Source organism: Halichoerus grypus, chromosome 13 (assembly GCF_964656455.1).
Source record: "Halichoerus grypus chromosome 13, mHalGry1.hap1.1, whole genome shotgun sequence".
In the NCBI taxonomy this organism is placed as follows: Eukaryota; Metazoa; Chordata; class Mammalia; order Carnivora; family Phocidae; genus Halichoerus; species Halichoerus grypus.
This window is the reverse complement of record NC_135724.1, coordinates 84,511,077-84,530,522: the sequence shown is the minus strand read 5'-3', so window position 1 is coordinate 84,530,522 and position 19,446 is coordinate 84,511,077. Positions and strand designations below refer to the sequence as shown.

Sequence of the window (19,446 nt, the reverse complement as noted above, 5' to 3'; positions counted from 1 at the left end):
CTTTTTCCTCCACCAACATGTAAGCTCCCTGAGAACGGGGAGCTGTCCATCTGATTCCCTACTGTGTTTCTACTCTGCACACAGAAGGGGCTCCGTATTTATTCAATGGCCCATAATGAAACTTAGGCTCAGAGTGGGTAAGTCACTTATCCATGGTCACACAGCAATGTGGAAAAACCAGGATTTGAATTTAGGTCTGTCTTGTTCCAAAGCCCACATTCTTTCTGTTATTCCAAGTCCCCTACCTGGCGTAACAGTGGTAGTTTCCCAGGCAGAGGCCAGATTGTGACCCTGTCTCTGCTGTCAGGTGGGGAGGTTGCATCTCCTGGCTCACCCGAGACAAGTGGAGATGGCTTACACACTCAGAGGCCATGCAGCTTTTCCTTTTTTCGGATACTTCTCTCTTGCCAGACATAAATGAGGCCCAAGAGTCCTCAGCTTTTAAATGGCCTTGGCTTCTGGTCCACAGCAGCTGGGGAGAAAGCAGAAGGATCATGCTTTGAAATCAGAGCGGCTAAACTTTGGGCCCTGGGATGCTGAGAGAGCCAGAAAGCCATGGAGTTGTAAACTGCAAAAAGCTCCAGAAAGCTCTAGGGTGCCTTGTTTGCCTTTCCTGGACCCGAGTTCCAACTGGCCAAATCAGCGGAGGTATCAAGTGCCCAAGAGACATTGGAATATCCGTTGTCCTGAAGGGCAGGGGCTCTGGTGGGATTCATTCTCATGCTAAGGAAGTCTGGGGAGCCCTGGGCGTCTTGGGGGTGCTGCATATTCTCAGTTTGCCCTTCTAAGAAATTCTCCACCCATCTCTGCACTGCTCTGTGCCTGGGAGGCTGACCTGTGCGGAAGGCACTACCTGGGGGGCTCCCTTGCCTTCGGGGTTCCCGTTGGGCTTGGCCAACGACGGGCACCAGGAGGAGATCAGGGGGCAGGAGGAGAGAGAGCTTGGGGTATCTCCCCCCTCCACATTCCCTCTCTGCTGTGGCTGTCACTCCCGGTGGGGCACCTCCTCTTCTTCAGCTACAGCTCCCACTGGGTGCTGGTGATGGCTGATGCCTCCATATCCATGGAAGGGTTTATTACCCCTGATCCAACCTCTATAGCAGGCTCCCTAGCCCCTCCTTCAATTAAACCCTTTGTGTATGCCATCTGTTTACTGCTAGGACTCCGACTGATTTGTGGGGTACCCCAACATGGGAGTGTAAAAAACAGCTATCCAAACACCCACCTTAAGCAAAGCCACAAATCTCCCATCCCAGTCTAGCCCCATGGGCCCTTGCTTTCCTGTCCTTGCTTTCCCTTTCTCTGTGTGGCCAGGTGGCCGGCTTCCACCGACTGGCCCAGCAGCTGGCTGCCTACAGGCTCGGGCAACGGGAGGCCCGGCAGGGAGACCAGGGGGCAGGAGGAAGGGCAGTAAGGAGCAGTGAGTGGGGCCTGTATTAGGAAAGTGACATTTTGATGTTTTGTTGTTTCGGAATCTCCGGAAGATGTTTGCTTATATTTCATTGGCGAGACTGCATCACACAGCCGTCCCCAGCTGCCTTGCCCTGCTGCCCTTAAGGAGAGCAGGATTCTGTCGGTGAGGAAGACAGGGAAAAGGATCGTAGGAACTAGAAGCGTCTGCGGCTGCGGGTGCCTGTCCTCAGGAGTATCCAAACGGGGCTGATCATTCATGCGCCAGAGGAAGAATTGCGGGCCGCCATATTCTAAATTTTCTTCTGATTCTGCAATTCTGCAATCACTTGGGCCCTATTCCCTCCAACTACTATTTAAGGAGCAGCCCCTGGGGGCCAGGGGTAGAGACTGAGCAAGACAGGCCGGTCCTGCTGTCACAGAGCAGGAGAAGGAAAATTAAGTAGACCAACAAAGATGTGATCATCGCAACACATACTAGGAAGGGCCTTCCAGGAGCTCAATGGACTCACTTCGAGCTGGGTGGTCAGAGACCACTCCCATCTGTTTTCAGAGCCTCGGCTGGCCCTTCTCTAAAACAGGGGAGGTGCTATAGACTGTGCCCCCCGCCCCCAATGCATATGTTGAAACCTAACCCCCCCCCCCATTAGATATGAGTGGTATTAGGAGGCAGGGCCTTTGGGAGGTGATTAGGTCATGAGGTAGAGCCTCATGAATGGGACCAGGCCTCATATATGAAGGAGACCCCAAGAGTACCCTCGTCCCTTCTGCCATGTGAGGACACAGCAAGAAAATGTCAGTCTATGAAGCAGGAAGTGATTCCTCACCAGACATGGAATCTGCCAGTGCCTTGATCTTGGACTTCCCAGCCTCCAGCACCGTGAGGGGTAAATACCCAGCCCGTGGTATTTTGTTAGGGAGGCCTGAGCTGACTGAGAGGGGATGGGTATGTGATTTCTAAGAATCCCAACAGCTCTAATTTTTGAAATTCTTTTTTTTTTTTTTTTTTTAAGATTTATTTGTTTGAAAGAGAGATTGAGCACAGAGGCAGGCAATACTACTCGCATTTGACTCCGAGAATAATCCCTTGCCTAAGATAACACAGTAAATGTCAGACTCTGAAATGATGATGTTGCCACCAGTTTTCAAGTTCTGTTTGTGCCGACCACTCTGCAAAACGCCTCCCGTATGTATGAGCGGAAGGCAGCGCAGTATGGTGGATCTGGGGGTCACACTTCCTAGGATTTTGATCTCGCTTTGCTACTGATCAGCTGTGTGACCCCAGGTATGTGACCTGACCTCTCTGAGCCTCTGTTTTCCCATGTGTAAAGGGTGGGGGGCAATAAGAGCACCCACTTCCAAGGGTCACCAGTTTTAAAGGAGATAATCCACGGAAAGCACTTGGCATGCTGTCCAGCTCGCAGAAAGTATTGTATGAGTGTTAATTACTGTATAATTAGTATCTACTTGGGATTGAGATTTGGATCCAGATTTATCAGACAAAAAGGGTAAGAAAATGTTCTGCTTGGTGACAGCTCAAAACCTTTCCATGGCAGGTACCCCCTGATAGGATGTTGCAGCAAGGACCTTTCATTTCTGTGGTCATCTTTCCCAAAACCCATGATGCAGCAGCATCGTGGCCAAACCATCCACCTTCAGTGGTGGGCATTCTCCAAAGCACCTGACCTAGGCTGTACACATCCTCGGGGCCATGCCACAGCGGGGAGAGACCAAGAAACTTTCAGTGTGGGATCCTGGATTCGATCCTGGCACAGAAGGACATCAGTGGGAAAACGGGTCAAAGCTGAAGGAAGTCTGGAGTTAGTTCATAGTAACATACCTTAGTTCTGACAGATGTCAGGTGTGAGGTGCACCATTTTATGAGAAAGTAAAACAGTAACATTCTGGAAAACTGAAATTGGGTGAGGGGGTCTCTGGAGACTCTCTGCACTATCTTTGCAACTGTTCTACAAATCTAAAATTATCCCCAAATAGAAGGTTGGTATAAAAAAAAAAAATTGTTTTTGGCGAATTTCTGCTGGGGTCCTCAGAAGCACGGAGTATTTTTTTTTTAGTCCTAAATTCATGTGAGCAAGAGTGGGGAGAAGGCGTGGAGAGACAAGGTTGTGTCCCTGATAAATGCAAAAATTATATTTAATATATTGTTGATTTTTAAGGTCCAATGAAACAGCTGGCTCTACAGAAAGGAAATTCATTTGTCACCCTTCAGGGAGCAGAGAAACCACCATCCAGCCGTGCTGGGGACATGAGTTCCATCCTGATTGGAGCAAAAGCCAGTGGCCTGTGTGCTGCTAGCGGGGACAAGCTTGAGGCTCCTGCCCATCGATGGCAGAAGCGGGGGTAAGTACCGGGGGCCATGGGAGTTTCGCTCCAGCTTAAAAAGCAGCGTGAGCTCTGTTCTTGAAAAGCAACCCTAGTTGTGTCTTCTTTGTGGGCCGCAAGAAAGATGCTCAGTGTCAAGTGTGTGGATCTCCAAAGGGACATCAATTGTTCAACCTCATTCCTGCCTTTTTCCTACTCTCATTTCCAATGCACCTCCTTCTCGTCACTCACTGTTCTATAGGGCCTCGCTGTATCACGTGTGGATTTCTAGAATCCAAAGACTCCGAGGTCCTTCCATAGTGCTTGAACCAACGTACATTGCCGATACACAGCCCATCTGGAACTACGGATCAAAATTACAAACACGTATGCCCTTGGGCTCAGCAACTGCACCACCAGAAATGTATCCTGTAGATTTACTTGCACACATTGAGGCGATCCATGTCAGGGATTAGAAAGAACCCACATGTCCATCAGTGGGTGACCATACATCCATCCATAAGTGGAATGCTCTACCATTATCAGAAAGAACTAGAAGGTTCTTTATGCACCAACATGGGAAGATATCCAAGATAACTTGAGTGGAAAAAGCTGCATGCATAGAATATGTGTACAATTTACTACATTTGTGTAAAATGGGGGAAATGAGGGCTTTATATGCATATGTACTTGTGGTTGCATAAAGAAACTTTGGAAGAATATAGAAGAAATGAAGAACAGAGGTGACTTTGGGAGGATGGAGATAGGAACTAGGCAAAGGGCAAGAAGAGGAGGCAACTTTTTACTCATCTGGGATGCGAACAATACAATTTATCAAAGATCTAAATACACATAGAGAGAGAGAAGGAACAGGAAAAGAGAAGGAGAGAGGGAGAGAAGACAAAACTTGATCCTCGCTAGCCAGCTAACCTTGCAAGAACTGAAAGAAAATAGGATTGCAAGAAAATGTGAGCCTCCTAAGGTGTTTTTGGAACAATGTGAGGGTGGAGAGAGGGAAGGGGAGACAGGGAGAATAAGAGAAAAAGAGCAAGAATCTTCCAAATGGTTTGCAATGAAATTGGAATCCTACAACCACAGAAATCTAAACGTGGTTTTATTCTTAAGTGACAAAAAAATTCTGAATGCTATACCAGTTGCTTAAAATAGCAGTTGCTATTTTAAGAGCACAGACTAGACTTTCTAATTCTTCTCCCTTTTACAGGTTTGCTGTGTGAATTGGGGAGAAGAGCTTATACTTCCGGTTAACAAAATTCCCCCCATCCATGAGATGGCAAGAAAATTTTTCAAAAAAAGTTGCAATCTAGCTAAGGATTTTTGCAGTGCTCTGAGAATCAATCATTCTGGTCATTTTTACACTACAACATAAGCAATTGATGGCTTATGTCTTTGATCCACAGTAGACTCTTTAGAAGTACAGAAGAGCAGAGCCAATATAATCAACTCTTTAATGCAGACAACTTCCAACATTGTGGTGTGTAGAATTCCAGAATCTTACTTTGTGATCATGCTTTAAAAAAAAAATTATAGTCCAGGGGCACCTGGGTGGCGTAGTTAAGCGTCCAACTCTTGGTTTCAGCTCAGGTCGTGATCTGAGGGTTGTGATTTCAGGGTCGTGGGATCAAGCATCATGACCTCTGCTGATGGAACTCAGCAGAATCTGCTTGAGATTCTCTCCCCCTCTCCCTCTGCCCCTCCCCCTGCTTGCACATGCACATGCATGCACACTCTCTCTCTCCAAAATAAATAAATCTTTAAAAAAATCATAGTCCAATTCTATTTTAAAACCTGTCTCTGTAATTTAACAGTATGTCATTATAAGGTGTTGGTCATTAGTTATTCTTCTACAACATATTTTTTAAATGACTGCTTTTCTTTATCTTATAAAAGTATCATGACTTAGCCAACGCCTTACATTAGACACCTTTTCCTTTGCACCGTTGTAAGTAATGCTTCCATGAACCTCTTTCACGTGCAAATTGTGCACACATCCTTGGTAATTTCCTTAGGATAAACTCATGGCTGTCAAATTTCTTGGGCAAATATGACCATCCTATGGCTCTTGCTGTAACAGGACAAATCACAACTGTCAGAAAGTTTATACCAATTTAATTGCATCACTGTGGCCTTTCAAAAGAATCATTAGGGACCCTTGTTCTGCTTTGGTTCACCAAATGAGCAGAGATTTCGTTTTCCCTAATTGGAAAAGATTTGGCCGGGAGCACAGCCTAACGCTGATCACTAATAACCCCTTTGATCTGCCCCAGGGCACGTCAAAACAAGTTTGCCCCCTTCCTTCTGGGGGCGCTTGGAATTCAACTGTCCAATGAGCTACCCTCTCTTCCAGCCATCGCTGACCATTCTGAACTGTCCTGAGATGCCTCTGGAGCCAGGGAACCCAGACTCCTCAGTCTGGTAGTGGCTCATAAACTGCCCCCCGACCACATTTCCTACAGGTGCCAGTGGTCCAACCCACCTAAAGTGATAATACATTCAAATTAAGCCTTATTGGATGAGGAATGTCATCCTTATGAGCCATACCAACATTTTAAAAATTAAACACCTAACGTCTCTGTTGGGCTCAATCTTAGTACCTTTGCGCTGCTGTAACAAAATACCATGGACTGGGTAGCTTCATGACTTATAAACAATAGAATTTGGTACCTCATAGTTCTGGAGGCGGGAAGTCTGAGACCGGATGTCAGCATGGTCAGGTGAGGACCCTCTTCCAGGATGCAGACTTCTCATTCTTTCATCCCACGGTGGGACGGACTAGGGAGCTCTCTGGGATCTCTCTCTCTCTTTTTTTTAAATTTATTTCAATTCAATTAGCCAACATATAGTACATCATTAGTTTTTGATGTAGTGTTCAATGATTCATTAGTTGCATATAACACCCAGTGCTCTTCACATCACGTGGCCTCCTTAATGCCCATCACCCAGTTACCCTATCCCCCCACCTGCCTCCCCTTCCACAACCCTCTTTTATAAGAGCACTGATCCCATTCCTGAGGGCTCCACCCTCCTGACTTAACCACCTCCCAAGGCCTCATCTTCCAATCCCTTACACTGGGCATTAGGATTTCAACATATGAACTTGGAGGTGACACAAACTTTCAGACCATAGCAGGAGAACAATTATTGCAATTTATCTATCTGTAGATGTTCATTTCTCCCATCTTTTTTTTAAGTAGGCACCATGCCCAGCGTGGAGCCCAACGTGGATCTCACAACTCTGAGATCAAAACCTGAGCTGAAATCAAGAGTCGGACACCCAACCGACTGAGCCACCCAGGTGCCCCTCCCACATCTTTTTGTTTCTGGAAAAAGGATGTATCTTACAATCAATGGCGCATGATAGCCTCATTGGCAGAGGTCTGATTTCTTTCTGACTTAGGGAAACAAAGTACCAGTGCCCAATATCTTGGATGTGGCAGGCATGGGGCACTCTCTCTCCCTTCCCGGATTATAGTTCATTGGAGAATAGAGAACGCTGAGCTGCTCCAGGGACATGTGAGATTGTCTCCAAGCCTTGCATATAAGAATCTTTTCCCAGCCCATTTCCCACTGGGAGGTGTTTGCTCAATATATAAAATCAATAGCCTTTTTTTTTTTTTTAACTTGCTCTGACCAGAATCCTCATGTTGGTCTCTCCACACCTACAGGCAAAGGTATTCTTCATTTATACTTCCTGAGTTTTCACTCTTGAGACACTACCCCGAACCTTCCACCCTCTGAGAAGCCGTAGTCTGTCATACTTCAGTGAAACTCAGGCACTTGAGAGGCCTCCCTACAAAGCCCAGGACTCCAGATGGTCATTGTAGCATTGAGGCTTAGCTCCTCCAAGCTGGACTTGTCGAAGGCTCTCCATCAGGGGTGACCCGATGAAACACTCTCATAATGACCTAACCTGGGGTAGACCAGATGTTCATGCCCATTTTCCCCGCCAGTCACTATAACTCTGCTTCTCTTAAAGTTCATGGTCACTTGGGAGATCATTAGATTCATCCTCCTAGTTCCAGGAAGGAGGCCTTTTCATTATTTATCCTTTACGATTCAGCTCATGTCCCAACACCTCTATGAAACCCCTGAGTTGTGTTAACTGCTCCTCTCTGTGTTCCCAGAACTGCTTGGATTTACCTGGACCACAGCACTCATCACAATGAATTGTAATTGTCATTTGACTTGCCTCTCTCCTGTGAGGGCAGTGTTCTCAAACTTGAGCCTTCATCAGACTCAAGCTCTTGTTAAAACATAGAGTGCTGGGTCCTTCTCCCTCATATTTCTGACTCAGTAGCTTAGGATGAGGGTGAGAATTTGCATTTCTAACAAGAACCCGGGTGACATTGACACTGCTTGTTCAAAGATCACACTTTGAGAACCACTGACCTCATCCATGGGGTCATTAAATCAGGGACTTTGCTTCCTTAAAATTTCTAGATTCCACACACAGTAGGCAGCTGACATATTTGCTAAATTCAATCAGGTTTTACTTAAATGCTCCCTCTGTGCTGAGAATGGCATTAAGCCTTATAAATAAAAAAGAGGCATAATTATTTATAAGAGCCAAGATACGGAAACAACCTAAGTGTGCGTGGATAGACGAATGGATAAAGATGTGGTATATAGACACAATGAAATATTACTCAGCCATAAAAAAGAATAGAATCTTGCCTTTTGCAACAACATGGATGGACCTGGAGGGTATTTTCCTATGTGAAATAAATCAGAGAAAGACAAATACTATATGAGTTCACTCATGTGTGGAATCTAAAATCAAATCAACAACAACAACAAAATCCCACCAAAAAACCCAAAAATAGAGTCATAAATACAGAGAACCAAATACTCTAGTGGTTGCCAGAAGGGAGAGGGGAGGGAGGATGGATGAAATGTGGTGGAAGAGATTAAGAGATACAAACTTCCAGTTATAAAATAAATAAGTCACAGGGATGGAAAGTACAGCATAGGGAATATAGTCAGTAATATTTTAGTAACTTTGAATGATGACAGGTAGTAACTACACTCATTGTGGTGAGCGTTTTGTAATGTATAGAATTGCCAAACCACTAAGTTGGGACACCTGAAACTAATATAATATTGTACGTCGACTGTACTTCAATTAAAAAAAAAATTTTTTAAGATGCATATAAGGAGTGGCAATCAGTGTTTTGTCATATGTACTTGCAGAATGTACTAATCCAAAGGCACCTAAGATAAGAACATCTTCTATTTTTTGCTCTTCAGAGTCTACTTGGCACTTTGTACATATTCTCCCTTTTAATCTCTCCCCACCAAACCCAGTAACATGGTTTATTATCCCTGTTCTCCAGACGAATTGGCAAAATCTTAGAAAGTCTCTAATTTTTGATGTGAATTTTCTTATCCCTGGGGTCCTCGGGTACAATAGCAGGCATTGAATTAAAATCATGTGTGAAATAGAATAAATTTTCCTAGAGGCTCAATTTTACCGAAGGATTTGGGACAGGGAGATGTTTTGACACATGCGAGTAAATTGGCAGAATTCTGTTTTTCCACATTGACTGTATCACAACCATTTTTATCACAAAACACAACACTTTCAGGACAATTTGCCACCATGTTCTCAGAACTTTCTGGGAGTAAACTTCACTCACCTCTAATTCTGGCTGTGCTTGAGTAAAGCCACTTGTCCCATTGGAATTCAAAGGTCTGTTTGTCTGAATTCCAACCCTATGCTTTTGGCCACTTAAGGGACAAGGCTGGTGTAGGGCAGGTCAACCAACTGGGTCAATTTTTTAAAAGGGGTTGGGGGAGGGGTAGAGAGTCCTAAGCAGACTCTGTGCTGAACACAGAGCCTGACCCAGAGATCACGACCTGAGCCAAAACCAAGAGTCAGACACTTAACAACCTGCCACCCAGGCGCCCCGGGTCATTTTTTTTTTTTTTAAACAACATCCTAGCAATGTGATGTACAGGGGATAAAGTTGGACCTTTTTCACCCACTGTTGGAAATGCATCTGTAGCAAGCATTATTTATTCAACACCCATTGTCCCATTACCCTTGTTTGGGGAAACAATAACCCCAGTCCCAAAGGATGAACAATCTCCTTCTAGGCAAACCATTGTTAGCCCATTGTGGTTTGCCAGAGACTGACTCTCTTTCATGGCCTCCCTTGCAGCTGGGAATTACCATGTGATCCCCTTTTGGGAAGGATAAGAAGACAGAGATTTTCAGGGATCATTTTGCTCCTGCCCCATCTTTCCTGTTTGGGATACTAGTGTGATGGCTGGAGTTGTGGCAGCCACCTTGAGACTGTGAGAGGAAAAGCATGATGAATGGAAGCCAACAAGTTAAGAATGGCTGAGCATAGGATTTTAATGCTATTGTTAAGCTGCTGTACCAGTGTTCAACTGCTTACCTCTGGTCTTATTTTCGTTAACCATAAATATCCTTTTGGTTTAAACCACTCATTGTAGACGTAAGCATTCCTACCTGATAGATTATCCCAGAGTCCATCCTTCCAACACATGCAAGGCTTTGTTCTCCTACCGGTTCATTTTCCTTTAGGGCCCAAACTTTGATTGTCGATGAAAAACCTAAACTTCAAACAATGACTTTCCTATGCCCCTTCGTTCCATAAATATCTACTGAGTACCTTCTGCAAGCCAGATACTCCTCTGGGCATTGGGGTAGGACAAGGAACAAAAAAGACAAAGTCTCTGCTCTTATAGAACTTCCCTTCTAGAGGAAGGAGACCGAAACCAAAGAACAGGAGCATATCAGTGCGTGACGGGTGCCACCAAGAATAGAGGAGGGAAACACCAGCTTGAGAGAGAGAGAGAGACTCTCTGAAGGAAGGGAACTCCAGCAGACAGAGGAAACTGCAGGTGCACAGCCTTGAGTATGCTCTAGGTCCAGCAGGGAGACAGCTGTGGCTGTGGGTGATGGGGGGTGTCGGGAGTTGAGCTCCCAGAAGCCATGAGGACAGGCAAGCTACAGGGAGAAGGTCTCTGCAGACGTGCAAGCTACATACTCGGTCACCTCTGCTCCCTAGTTCCTCCTCCTGTAGGACACCTGCTCTCACTTTCTTCTCACCCCTGCCCGACCCCTGCTCCCCTTGCTCTACCCCACACCAGCCCGAGCACAGTGCCTGACACACAACTGACACTCAAAAAAAAAAAAAAAAAAACCCACAATAAAAAAAAAACAAACGACTTGTTGAATGTGTGAATGAACACCCTTGATTTATACAAGGCCAACCAATGGATTAAAGTCTACTCACTACCCTGTGACTCTGGGCAAGTGACAACCTCTCTGTGCCTCTGTTCCCTCACCTGTAAAGTGGGGATCATGGTCACAACTCTCCCTTAGTGTTTTGGTAAGAATACAAGAATCGTCATAAAAGCAATAGGCACCCTTCCAAATGCCCTCCACCCGAGGGAGTGGCTCGTCCGATCATCCCCATTTTACAGAGGACGGAACTGAGGCCCAAGGTCCCCCGGCTGCTAAGCAGTAGAGTCAGAATTCGAAGTGCCATGCTCGGGGGCGGCCTGAACGACCATTACTACAGAGCTGATGCATGTGGACAAAGGGGAAACGGAGCAAACACTGAGCAAGGGGCTGTGTTTGCGGTGGTGGTTGTTCGTTAATGTTGTTATTGCTGTTACCAACTGTAGCGTGCCTAGTGGGCCCAGGTAACTGATGCTGGGGTAACAGGATGGGTGAAACAGATACCACGCTGCAGCGCAGAACAAAGGAAAGAAAGGGACCTCTGCCCGCCCCGTGAAATACCTGTACCCACCTCCCGAGGGCCCCGCGTGGCTTGGGGGAGGGGGGCTGCGGCAGAGAGCCCCAGGGGAGACCAGTCCCCTCACCTCCGCCCCAGCCTCACAAGCCAGGCAAACCGCACGCCCCCAGCTGAGGAATCACATAACCACGGCAGCTGTGCAGAGCAGAAGAGGTCCGCACCTGTTTGTAATGTAATTTAGCTATTAGCAGCCTTCCCATCCAGCTGAAATTCAAAGACCGGAGAATGGGGGACGACGGAGGGGGCTGCATGGGGCGGAGGGGTTAGGAAGTTGGAGAGGTAAGACGATCAAATGTCCTAAATTGCTTGCACTTTAATGCCTTATATAAAAATTTCCTGTAATGCATGTTACCGTAAATAAGGGATTGCTGAACAAGCCCTGAGCAAGATGGCTTTTGAGCGAAACTCTCCCGGAGGGAAGGTTTGGAGCCAGCCTGGTTATGTCCCACCTCTCAAATTATCCTGTTGTAAAACGTCTGGCCCCCAAGGCCTGCATTTACTAGACTGAGTGCAGCTCTCTCATGTTCTTCACAGAGCACTTAGGATGCACCTACTGGTGCTTACTTACTGGAGGACTGAGTCCCTTCTAGACCCCATCTCTGCTTACAGAGATGTTGGGCGGGGGGATGGTGGTGGTGGTGGTGGTGGTGGTGGTGCAGGGAGACGGTCTCTTGACCCCCCAGGATCCGCTCTATCCAGCCCACCCCCATCCAAATCCAAATCAACCTGTCGGGGCTGGCAGAGACCGACAGCATAATCCCCATCCTGGCCCCAAGGAACCAAGCCAGATATTGGGGTCACTGGGGCACATTTTGACAGTTCTTAAGGGAAAGTTTGCAGGATGCACCTGGACAATTGCTCCCAGTTTCTCTTGAGGGGAAAAAAAATGGAAGAGGCAATTTCTTTGTTGGTAAGATTCAGATTCAAGGGGTGGTTTATCATGTGCCTGCTGAATACCCAGAATTGCCCTAGGCTACCATGGGGATGGGGGTGAGGGTGATGATGATGATGATGGTAAGGGGGTCGTGATGACGATGAGGATGGTGCTGGTGGAAGTGGCGGTGATGGTAAGAGGGAGAGAAAGCTGGGAGCGCCAACACTTACGAGCATTCACTACATGCTGTTGGCATGGATTGCATCACTGGATTCTCAGAACAAGAATCTCCCCGAGAGCCAGATGCTATTATCCCTATTTTATAGACAGAAATTACAACAGTCAGTAGCTTACCCAAGGTCACACTTCATGGCTTTGACTTAATTTCCATGCCAAGCTCGGGGAGTCCATATTCTCATCACTATTTCTTGCCAAAGAAACAGAGCTGAAGAGAGATAAAATGAGTTTATTGTTTCTACGATTATAGGCTGAGTGCCTCTCGTGTGCCGACCCCTGTTCTGGAAATTGTGGTTTTGTCAGCAAACATGATAGACAAGATCTCTTGCCTCCAGGAGCATGAATTCCAACTAACATTCCTCAAAGAAAGAATTTAAAAACAGAGCTCTTCTCTAGAAGTACCTGAATGACACTAATTTGGGAAGGGGCGATCAGTAGCATTAGAGAGGGACCTTAATAGGTATCTTTGCAAGGATTTCACACATACCCCAAATCAGAGCCTGGAACAAGGGCTTATAAGTGGACAGTTTATTTAGAACATGACCCCTAGGAGCAGGAGCAGGGATTAGGGCAAATGCATCTAGGGAGGAGAGAGAGCCAATACAAGGGTGCATTATGGAGGAGGCTGTTGCTATTGGTAACCAGTGCTCAATCCACAGTGACGTTCCAAGGCACATATGGAATGCTAATCAGAATTGTCCTTCCAACGAACCATGAGAGACAATGGACTCTGAAAAACAAAACTGAGGGTTCTAGAGGGGTGGGGGGTGGGAGGATGGGTTAGCCTGGTGATGGGTATTAAAGAGGGCACGTTCTGCATGGAGCACTGGGTGTTATGCACAAACAATGAATCATGAAACACTATATCAAAAACTGATGATGTAATGTATGGTGATTAACATAACAATAAAAAATTAAAAAAAAAAAATAAAAGAATTGTCCCTCCAAGGGATACAAGGGAGAAGCATCTGCCCATCAGTTCCTATTGCCCTTTGGTTAAGGGTTGCCCCATGGGGCTTAACTTCACTACCCTTCTGGATTGTGCATGTGTAAATAGCCTGCAGTTTCTTTAGCCACCCCATGCCATGCATTAGATAAGCTCTGGGGAAGAAAGAGAATAACATATAGCACAGGCTTGGAGTTTGCTGTAGCCATGAAAAGAGTTAGAAGTGAGACAGAGAGGACATGAGTCAGTGTACAAGAAGTATCTGAGCATCAGTGTATTAGTCAGGATAGGCTTGGTTTGGCTACAGTAACAAACAATCCCACATTCTTGATACTTAGCACTTGAAATGCTTTATGTAATTTAATCTTCAAAAATATCCTGCCAGAGAGATATTGTTATCAGCTTAACTGATGAGAGAACTCAGCAGAGAGAGGCAACCTAATTTGCCTAAAATCACTTACCTGATTGGCGGTAGGACCGAGATGCTAACCCAGGGATGAATGACTGTGAAGCCTGTGCTTTTAATAATGTGTTTGGCAGCAGCTAGGGCAGCAAAGGAGAAGGTTTAGAGGTCACAAATAGCGATCTAAGTTTTACTTTAAAATAATTTGTAACTATTTTTAAAATTAGAAGTTGAAAAAAGTACACTAGATATCTGTTATATCAAGTTTTAACAAAGAGAAGACACCCAAATTGTGTCAGGGGGGCTCCTTTTCTTTGGATATGGACATAAAACATCTGCCTTGGCTGTTTAAATGAAGAGAGTGGTAGTCATTAGTATAATTTGTCAAATACATCCCCATTTCCATGTTCCAGGTATGGCAGGATTACACTTGACCCCCTTCTAGTTGAGTGGGGCCCCATCACTAGGTCTGGCCAATGAGTTATGATTTCCAGGCCAGAGCATTTAATTGCCAATGAGAACCACCCCACACCCTCTTTCCCTCTGCTAAGGCACTGTTCCACGTAGTGGTTCCTCTGTCCTCCTGGGACCAGACTAAGGACAATGGAAAACAGAGTCCCCAGTGGACTTACCATACACATGTATTGCAAATAAAAAAAATAAACATTTGTAGTATGAAGCCACTGGGATTTGGGGGTTGTTACTGCAGCAAAACTTAACCTACCCTGATTCATTGGAGGGTATATTGAGATTGCAAGGTATCACTGATTGGGTTCTCCAGAATTGGATGCTGAGACAGAATTTGGGGTACAAGGTGTGAATTAGAGATCAACTACCTGTGAAAGAGAGAAAAGTCAGGATAGGACAGAAGAAGTTAAACTGTGCTCTTGGCCTAACAAAACTTTGGGCAACCCAGGGAAATGTCTGGGGTGAGCATTTCCTGTTGTGGTGTCCCTTGTTGGAGCAAAATGGTTGGACCTTTATATCTCCCCCTTGCTCAGTCACTGGATTCAGGCTGCCCAGGGATGGGATGATCCTGGGTAAGGCAGCCCTCCCGAGCTCAGGCAGACCCTGAAATAGCCGGCAGCTGAAGGTCATCTGCGACCCAAACTCCACATGGCTGGGCAGAGCATTCTTCCTGGAGAGGGAAGTGGGTGTCACATCTACATGTCTGTCACATAGGCAAATTAATTAAGGTTTTTATTACTTGCAACCAATATCTGTGTGACTCAGAAAGATAAGGATAAGGAATCAGATAAGGAATCTGTGTGAATCTCTGCTCTATCCAGCAGAAGCTAACCCTGGATAATTCAAGCAGAAAAGGAGTTTATTAAATGAGCACTAGAATTATTGGGATGGCCAGAGAATCAGGTTGGTGACTAAGCCAGCAAGGGGAAGCCCTACAACTGGCCTGCTGGGGCTGGTGGGGCTGGCATGGCTCAGCATTGGGCTACAGTCATTGGCCGCCATTTTCCCCTTAGGTGCTCCATCTTGCAGCAGCTGCTCCAAGGCAGAGAGAGCGAGAAGGGGAGGGGACATGAGGGCTCCACCGTCCCTCCAACTTTCACCTCGCTCTCCCATTCAAAGTTTAGCTTGCATGCACCTGATGGGAAGTACCAGGTCCCCTGTCAGCATCCTGCTTGCAAGAGAAGACAGGAAAGGAAACACCCAGCGTTCAGTTTCCACAGAGGAAGGTGGTCTCTGCCTTCCCTGTGAGGCATCGAGTGGGGAGCTCCCTGGACCCTGGCAGGAGGGTCAGAGACTGAGCAGCCAAAGAGAACGGCAAGTGTCCACTCGACATTTGTGAATACAGTTCACACGTAAATTGGGTGCTGAGACCTAGAGGTAGCTCTGATTGCCCCCACACCCGTGTGAAATTTTTCTGCCGATGCTCTGAGGTTCTCTTCTGGAGTCAGCCCTCCTCTTGGCCATAGTGAGGTAATACCCAGTCTCAGGGGTAGGTGCGCCCTGATGTGCCAGGGACAACGGGATGGACGACCAGAATTTCTTCTGCAGGTAGGAGCAGGGAAGCCCAGAGCATCGGTAGGAGGGCCCACCACCATGCATGACCAGGAATTTCTGGGGCAGATTTCCTGCGTGGCCCCACCTGCCTACTCATTCATTCCTCAAACCTGCCAAGCCCCTACCACGTATCAGGCGCTACTGAAATGCCGCAGTCGACCAACTCTGCCCTCAGGACACTCCTGCCCAGTGGTTTCAAGTCTCTGCTCTCGGTCACACCCCTTTTCTGGCAGCGTGGAGAAATGCCCATGGGTCTGCACTTTGCCATCAGAGGGCCCGAGTTTAAAACCCTAACTCTGCTCATTCCTCGGTGGGGGATTGCGGCCAATCATTTTCCCTCTGTGTCAGCTTCTGTTCCTTCATATGCAACAGGAAGTGAACGACACCCAGGGCTAACACGAGGAGTAACTGAGATAAACCAAAGCACTGGGCCAGGCCCAGATTTTGTTCTCCAAATATTAGTTATACTCTCATCATCAACTGGGAGAGGGAGGGGTATGGTGAGAGGTTCTGATTCCTGGTTTCCCAACTGCATCAGGTGGTTCTGACTTCCAGCACCCTGCTGGGGACATGCCTCATTGCTGTCACTTAGGGGCAATTACCCTGAGAAACAGGGTATCAAGCACTAGCAATAACAGCAGTAATGATAATCATGGAGCACCTGCTCCATATAGCTCCCTGTGCCAAGCTTTGCTTAAAGTCTCGCTGCTCAAAATATGGTCCTCAGACCAGCAACACTGGCATCTCCTGGGAGCTGGTTAGAAATGCAGACTCTCGGGTCCCAGCCCAGACCTATTTCCCCCAGCCCCCTGGAGGTGGAAGTTTCCAAGCTCTTCAGCAACCTGGGAAATCCAGGCAAAGCGGGTTTTGGCAGATGAGGGCAGCCCGCTTAGGAAGAGATGCAGGAGGGAAAGAACAAAGGAGAAAGTGCACAGCAGTGACAAATGGGGGTGGGGGGAGAGCAGAGCAATCAGTCCTAAGCTGCAGGGGGGCCGAATCCTTTCCACAGAGAAGGAAAATGGAAAAGGAGACTCTATCTAGCATCGTCTGCTGAACTCTGGAAATTCAGTCCACTCAGCTGCAATTAGCCATTTGCTTTTTCAAGTAACTTGCACTTTCAAAACTCGTATTGCATGGGCGCCTGGGTGGCTCAGATGGTTAAGCGTCTGCTTTCGGCTCAGGTCATGATCCCAGGGTCCTGGAATCGAGTCTCGCATCGGCTCCCTGCTCAGCAGGGAGCCTGCTTCTCCCTCTCTCTCTCTCCCCCTGTCTCTCATGAATAAATAAATAAAATCTTTAAAAAAAAAACAAAAAAACTCGTATTGCAAAAATAATTGTGCTGGTGATCCCGGATTGCAGACTCACCGTGACATAATTGCTTGTCCTGCTGGGCCTTCTGCAGTAAACACCTTTGCCACACTTACAAGCGTGCTCTGTCACTGCAGAGCCGAAAGAAAGACACCGCGCTTGACGGTCCGCTGCACGGGCCGGTGAGCGGCGCTCTGAGTCACAGCGCTCCAGCTCCAACCTGGAAGACGGTGCCCGAGGCACAGCGGGCGCTCAGTGAGCACTTGCCGGACGGAATGAATAAAGGATGGTCCAAACTCACAAAAACGGAGCTGTCACCGACAAGGACTGTTTCATAAGTAAGCCAGACTCAAATCAGCAAGTTGCTGGACGATCAAAATAATTTAGAGCAGCTGTTTGCAACTGCTAGTCAGGAACAAAAAAAACGTCAGGCTCCCTCCGTTGATGCACGCGTGCACGCGCACGCACACGCACGCACGCAACGCGCACGCACGCACGCACACAGAACGAGAGCGCGCTGTATGTTACCGCGCTGTACACACAATAGATTTCTTTTCTCCGTGTGCAGTGCTAGTTATTATGACTGTGCTATTATAACAACAGCCAACCAAGTAGCAGAAACTGCGTTTTCTAGTTTATTGATTACCTCGTTTTCTAAACCTTCACTCAGTAGGAGAGATGCTTGCAGGGAAAATTGTTAGAGGTGAACCCTGAACCACCTCTTTCTCCCCCGTGGAACAATCTATCTGAAGCGGGACAAATCTTGCCAATCCCCAACTGGCTCCGTTAGCCTTCAGAAATCAGAGAAGGCTGTCCTTTGAGAAAAGCCAGGCTGGCCTGAGCGAGGGGGGCTCTGCAGGACCTCACCGTGAAGCTCTCATCTCATCCTGAGCGCTGGGATGCCCTTTTAACCAGCCCTTCATCTTTGGGGCCTGAAGCACAGACAGTTGACATCCCTTCTACGATCCTGCTTCTCCGATGGCTCAGAGAAGGACCTTCTCTGGGATCTAGTCTAAACTGTATGAACCTCCTGGTTCACTGTGCGTTTGCCAGTATTGTCTTGTTTACTGTTGTGAGTGGCAATGTGGAAGTGGAGACGGAGGGAAAGGAAGGAAGGAGGGAAGAAGGAAGGAAGGAAGGAGAGATGGAAGGGAGGAAGGAATGAAGGAAAGAGGGAAGGAAGGAAGGAAGGAGAGGGGGAAGGAAGGAAGGAATGAGAGAAGGGAGGGAGGGAGGATCTCAGATTAATTCACACTCTTTCCTTGGTTGTCTCTATAGCTTGGAAAACTACATTTCCCAAGCTCCTTTGCCCTCTGGGTAGGTTTGGCCAACGGACGGCCTTAATGGGAAATTGGAGAGTGGGAGGAGAGGAGACTCCCTGGTACTTCTACCTCTATCTGTCTCTGCTTCCTGTGGCATCTCCAGCCGTGACTGGGTGTCTTCTGTGGCTCTACCTCTTACCACACCCTCCTCTATGATCCCAGCTCCTACTGAGTGGCACTCACTCTGGTTCCAGCTCATTCCAGATGATTTGACATTCAGTAACATCTCTTCCTCCTTCAGTTTCTCCAGACCTAGGAGCAGTAACAGCTCCTCAATGCCTCTAGTTTCTGAGTAACATTACCATCTCTTGTCCCATCACCTCCTCTATCTCTCTATCTCCCATGTAACCAATTCCCTGTATTTCCTATACTGGAAAATCCTAGGGTGTTTTGCTTTGTTTCATTGCTTTCTTAGCTAGATCCTGACTAGTGTGGATGGTCTCATTAACCCAATTTTTAAAAAATTATGATGTAAATGTATATATATTTATTTATATGTTTACTTATATATAAAAAATATATAAACATATTTACATCATATGTAAATTATTTATTTCATGTGTAAAATATATTTATATCATATGTAAGTATATATATTTATGTATATATATATACAACATGTTGTACACCTTAAGCTAATACAATATTACATGTCAATTACATACCATAAAACGGGGAAAATTGTGATCTAGATAAGGTCCATCTTTATCATTATTTTATCATTACTTTATCACCACTTTATCATTATTCTACCTTCTTTTGACCACCGTCTCCCACTCCCCAGAGTGCCTCAC

General features: G+C 46.6%; 1 long non-coding RNA gene across 1 annotated transcript in view; it reads right to left on the bottom strand.

Moving 5' to 3' along the window:
• Positions 1-17,792, bottom strand: part of LOC118555551 (uncharacterized) — a 153,611-nt gene extending 135,819 nt beyond the window's left edge. The window contains exons 1-4 of the long non-coding RNA XR_004927047.2: positions 17,388-17,792; positions 14,059-14,140; positions 12,769-12,859; positions 246-472 (exon numbers count right to left, since the gene is read on the bottom strand). This is a non-coding gene — a long non-coding RNA (uncharacterized LOC118555551). The remainder of the gene's footprint in view (positions 1-245; positions 473-12,768; positions 12,860-14,058; positions 14,141-17,387) is intronic.
• Positions 17,793-19,446: the final 1,654 nt, after the last annotated feature.